Below are 6,129 nucleotides of genomic sequence, written 5' to 3' on the forward strand. Positions count from 1 at the left end.
TAAGTCAGGCTCTAGTTAGCTTGGCGGGTAGTGGGTCTGCCTTGTAAGCACTAGGCCGATGGTTTGATTCTCGCCTTTTTGACTGGTTTTTGGGGGATTTTTTTTCACATTTTCTCATACAAATGAGCTCTGATCTTGGAATTTGTCGCGACGACCTATGAACTCAAAACGAGAAAGTTTTAGATAACACTTCAGTCGTTAATTTAAGACCGGTTTTAGCGTCACCTATGTTAAGCTACGCCGAGCAAGGTCAGTAAATGGATGGGTGACTTAAACATTATATTGAGAATAAAGGGAGAACAGAACGGGCTCTAATCTTGATTTTAAATCATTACGTGAAAGTAAAATCAAAAAATCAAATTAAGAATGATAATAAACTGAATATTAAACAAATTAGGTAGGTACATAGGTACTGATTTTCTCTAATCACGATCGAATAAACTACGGGCTAAAAAATTCCCGGAGGGACGGGCCCAGCTTGTCATTTTATACATAATTATTAGGTATAAAAAAAAGCCCATGTATGAAAACTTGGGGTGAAAATTTCTAAAGTAGTTAATGTTCTTTGCCGTGGTCTACTGTCAGACATTACAATCTGAGAAACCTTTCTCGAGAAAGCACTGTGCTAAGTGTGAGCGAACCCGATGCTCTCTCTCCCTGATTTATTCGAAATTATTCGTGAATTTGGCGACGAGCACCACCACCACCCCCACCACACCCCTACCACCACCACCCACCACCACCCCACCACCCACCACCACCACCACCAACCAAGCGACACTAGGAGGAACTTTGTCAAATTGTAGAAGGGTAAAAGAGAAGGAGAGGAAGGAAGAAGAGAGATGAAGAAGAGAAGAAGAAAAAAGACGAAGAAGTAGAAAGAAGAAGAAGAAAAAAGAAGAAGAATGAGAAAGAGTCGGGGCGGTGATAAAAGAAGAAGAAAAGAGAAAGAAAAAGAAGAAGAAGAAGAAGAAGAAGAAGAAAAAAGAGAAGAATGAGAGAAAGAGGGGGCGGGTGATAAAAAGAAGAAGAAGAAGAAGAAGAAGAAGAACTGAGAATGGGGAAAGGGGGAAGTAATAAAAGTTGCCCCCCCTCTTCTTCCTCTTTCTCACACTCATCATCATTTACATATTCAAATTTTACGGACCAAGTAACCAAGTAAGTCTAGGGGCGAGAGAGAGAGAGAGAGAGAGAGAGAGAGAGAGAGAGAGAGAGAGAGAGAGAGAGAGAGAGAGAGAGAGAGAGAGAGAGAGAGAGAGAGAGAGAGAGGGGGGGGGGAGGACGAGAAGGAGGAGGAGGAGGAGGAGGAGGAGGAGGAGGACGAGGAGGTGGAGGAGGAGGAGGAGGAGGAGGTAATCTTGGGGCCGGGGAGTAGATGATGGGTTAACCACTGGTTCCCATATACCTAACACTGGTGTCAGTATTTCTCTTTTCCAAGAATTTAACCCTCTCTCTAATTCTTTCTCTCTGTGGCGCTCACTACAACACTCGACACTAACATAAAATCTTACATAGAAAACGCAGGTTCTCGTTTCTCCACAATTTCCATCTCTGAAGTATAAATAACACTTCCAAATAAAGAGACAGAGGAAAAGAGAAAGAGATACATAGAGAGAAAAGGATAGAGGGGGGCATTTCCAGAAAAATAGAGCTTAAAGACAAAGAGAGAGAGAGAGAGAGAGAGAGAGAGAGATTGAAAGTTTTTTTTTATGAACTGTAGGATTGTAACAATACTCTATGTATATACCTATGTATTTTTTTTTTTTTTATCCTTTAAATCACTACATGAGTTTGTTATACAACGAAACCAGACCAAATCACTAAGCGGCCCAAGACACGTGTTTCGTCCTTATTTGGACTCATCAGTTGGACACAGCTGGGGATTGAACACGAGACCCTTGGATTAGGAAACTGAGACCTTTAGTCCAAATAAGGACGACACACGTGTCTTGGGCTGCTTAGTGATTTGGTCTGGTTTCGTTGTATAACTCATGTAGTGATTTAAAGGATAAAAAAAAAAAAAAAAAAAAAAATACATATACACATAATTATTGTTACAATCCTACAGTTCATAAAAAAAAACTTTCAATCTCTCTCTCTCTCTCTCTCTCTCTCTCTCTTTGTCTTTAAGCTCTATTTTTCTGGAAATGCCCCCCTCTATCCTTTTCTCTCTATGTATCTCTTTCTCTTTTCCTCTGTCTCTTTCATTAATTTCTCAGTCTCTCTCTCTCTAATACATACAGCCCTCTATCTCTCTCCTTCTATCCACCTCTACTGTACAAAATATTGTAATTTACACTTTGTATCTGTGTTTTCTCCCTCTCTCTCTCTCACTCCCTCTTTCCCTTTCACCTCTATTTCTCCCTCTCTCTTGCTCTCTGTCCTCGACGTAATATTTTGGGATTCTCTATCTCTTTCCCTCTCCCCCTCTTTGCCTCTCTCCCCCCCCCTCTCTCTCTCTCTCTCTCTGTGTGTCGTGAATATGATATTTTGGGATGCTGTCTTTTATTTAGGCCAAACATATGTTGCCCATCCCATCCCATCCCATCCCATCCCATCCCATCCCATCCCATTTTTTTCTTCTTTTTTTTATGTGTGTCGAAGTTTTTGAGGGTCAACTTTTTCAACGGTTAAGGCTAAGGTCACTTCAATGAACTCATCACCGAGAGGGTTAAACAGGTTACTGAGACTGAAAAGGGTTAAGCGAGATTATTTTAGTTATGAACAGTACGGGTCTGTGCCGTAGCATGTCCGTCCCGTAGTATGTCCCTCACCAGATGGGCGAGAAGAGACACAAATGCTTCCCATTCAGGTGTTGGATTAACACGAGAACACCAGAAATTGAAAGCATAGCCAGCCTAGTTAGCTTAGTTGGTAGTGCGTCTGCCTTGTAAGCGCTAAGCCGCGGGTTCAAGTCCCGCCCGGGGCGGATTTTATCCTGATGGGATGATGTTCGTTCTCGGAACGGCTGGCTTTCTTCTATCCTGTCTTCCTTCTCTCTTCGATTTCGGGACGATAAGACCATAGCAGTTACAGTTCCCTTTGTCAAACCTCTTAAAAAAGAAAGCATACACGTATGTAAATAAAAACTTTGGTATCGACCCTGCATTTTTAGGAGGATTGATAGAGGGAACTGTTACTGCCAAGGTCTTATCGTCCGAAAAGAGAGAACGAAGACAGAATAGAAGAAAACCAACCGTTCCGAGAACGAACCTTATCTGTTTAGGATAAAATCCTGCCCGGGCGGGAATCGAACCCGCGACCTAGCGCTTACAAGGCAGACGCTCTACCCTCCAAACTACCTAACTTACTAACTAGGCTGGCGTACCAAGTTTGGAAGTGTACAAATGACTTGAATAACTTCAATTCCATTTTTTAACCCCTGTATATAAAAAAAAACTATGATGTATTGTTTCCTATTGAAAAAATACATCTCAATGAAAAAATAAAATATAAATGAAAAAAAAAAAAAACCTTCTCGGTCTCACTCTTCAGTGTCGGAAAAATACCAGCCTTGTTAGCATGCAAGGTAGCCTCCTGCCTTGTAAGCGCTAGGCCGCGGGTTTGATTCCCGCCCGGATCGAGCTTTATTCTGAACAGATAAGGCTCTTTCTTCTCCTATCCTGTTCGCTCTTCGATTTCGAGACGATAAGTCCTCTGTTGTTACTGTTCCCTCTTTCAAATCTCTTAAAAAAAAAAACTTGAAAAAAAAAAAAAAAAAAAAAAAAAAAAAAAATTGAAGACTGAAGAGATGTGAGTGCGAAACTTCCTACAGTACACTCTGCTATGTTGGAACTTTTTTTTATGAAAAATAACTGCAGAATGCAGTCAGAAATTTCAGCCTTTACTATTTATTTTATTTTGTTTTTACTGTTTGAGTTATGAATCAAATCTTTTTGAGGGGAATTGAATAAAATATTATGACGATGATAAATAATGTTGTATCGTATTAACTTGGAATCTAGACTCTTCAATACCAGCATACCAATAATTCAGTAAAACTAATAATAGAGTTTGTCTAGTTTTATAGATTGAGGGAAGCACCTAACGTTGTAGATACCCCCTTACATTTTCGAATTAACTTGTTCAATGCATGAGTAACCTTCGGTACTCCCAAACCAATGCATTCTAAGAAACTTACAGTTAGTTGACTTTCGGTTTGTCTTTTGGTTATCATAAAAGTTAATATTGTGCTTGTGATTTCTATTAAGCCTTAAGCTTCTCAATTCTCGAGCGGAAAGCTCATTGTGCCCTTGCATAAAATTCTCGTGATTTTTTAATCTCTTGTGGAGCGGAAAGCTCCAAACTTGTGAACATTTGCAATTTATTTTGCCTCCTTTTAAACGAGCGGAATGCTCAATTAAGTGCTTCAAAATTACTAAATTATTTGTGGGATCCGAGCCAAAATCCAGAGCGGCCGAACATTCATCACTTACAGGAAGTATCCTTTACTCTATATCCCTGAGGTCACATCTGTTGTGAGTAAGTCACTATCGTTATCAGTTACGAGGTTAAGAAGCCACACTTCATTATCAGATTTCATATTTTGAATCTTCGGGCTGAGGAAATGCCCTAATAATTTTAGTATTGTATTGAAAGTGTCTTGCATCTTCAATCTTGGTTTATAGACGTTTGTCATTTTTAGGTACCTAATTATTAAATTTCGTAAATTAAATGTTATTTCTCTGGAAGCGTTCGTAGCGTTTCGTACGTCCTAGATTGCCCTTCCGCGGTGTGTTCATTCATTCTATCCACAGCGCGTTGGAATGATCGTAGGTAGCCTACTGCGTGGTGATCTTGAAACTTTGATTACTTATTTTCGGCGTGATTTAAAAATCCTCTGAGTTATATTTAAATTTGGTGTTATTCTACCCTTGTGTTTTAGTTGAAGTTTGTTGAGTTGGCAGAATTATTCCTATTTGTGTTATTTCTCTTTCGTAAAAATTAGTGCAATTTTTATTTCTCAAAATGGTCCGAAGAGGTATTTTGAAGATGAAGAGAGAAGTCAGATAATTCCTTAAATCCAAACAGATGACCTTGTTAAAAGTATTTGAATTCGCTTTGGGATTATCTAAAAGAAGAAGGATCGAAACCCGACCTTTGATCTATTCTTTTGTGATCTGTTCAGGCCAGTGTTTTAGGTGATAATTTAGGTCAAGTATCGAGGAATCATAGATAAAGTTCGGAATTGAGTTTAGATATAGAATGAGAATCATGAGCCGTGCATCATAAGTGCTATGGATGAGAGCTTACCTTTCTGTCCAATAAGTTATGACTCTGCTGACTACTATCTGAGGCGTTGAGTGTGATACCCTCAATACTTTGGCCTGCAACACGGTCCTAAGGTCAAAGCTTCCCCTCTCTGGATATTCCCTATTTAGTGGTGAACTTCTGAGAGTGGAATGTGTTCCTCGACGAAAGTTTTCAAGCGAGATGCATGATAGACCATGAAGTAGGTAAGGAACATAATAGGGTTCCAGTCACCGGTGTGTCTAGGTTCGAAATGGTAAGGCCCTTGCCCGCTGTGTTAGTGGATTATTTCCACTCTAGCCTCCAAACTATATGATTACATCTTGTTGGTCCAACCTCAAAAGAGAGGTAGGGGACACAAACGTACCGCTCGCTAGTGGAGTGTTATTTTGGAAAATATTTTATGCCTTTTCCTCCTACAAACACTGATAACAAGGAACAATGAATAATCTGATTAGCAACCAGTATCATGTGCATGACCTCTGCCCTACAGCTCCTGGATGTGCCAGAACCTAGGTGATTTTATTTTGTGGTTAATATTGGCCTCGTAGTAGTTGTGAGCCCCTGTATCGCATTAGAGCTGTTTCCGAGCTCCTCACTCGAAAGTGTGAAATGCCAACCATCGCTCATTCAACCTTGCTTCTTGAAGGAGCGGCTCAGTCTCTTGCTCATATGCGAAAACGCTCGTTAGTCAGCTGTCTGAGAGAAAGAGGTAAGGAGTATGCCACTGCCACAGTACCTCGTCAGTATGTTCCCAACGCGGCTAAAGAGTGTTACTTGTGTCCCCGAGTAATGACAATTAGTACTTCGATACTCTATGTAAAGAGAATGGTGATGGACATCTTTGAAACCTCATGCCCCATGACACCCGGCACCGAA

The sequence above is a fragment of the Diaphorina citri genome, unplaced genomic scaffold (assembly GCF_000475195.1).
Source record: "Diaphorina citri unplaced genomic scaffold, Diaci psyllid genome assembly version 1.1 scaffold1789, whole genome shotgun sequence".
Taxonomy (NCBI): Eukaryota; Metazoa; Arthropoda; class Insecta; order Hemiptera; family Psyllidae; genus Diaphorina; species Diaphorina citri.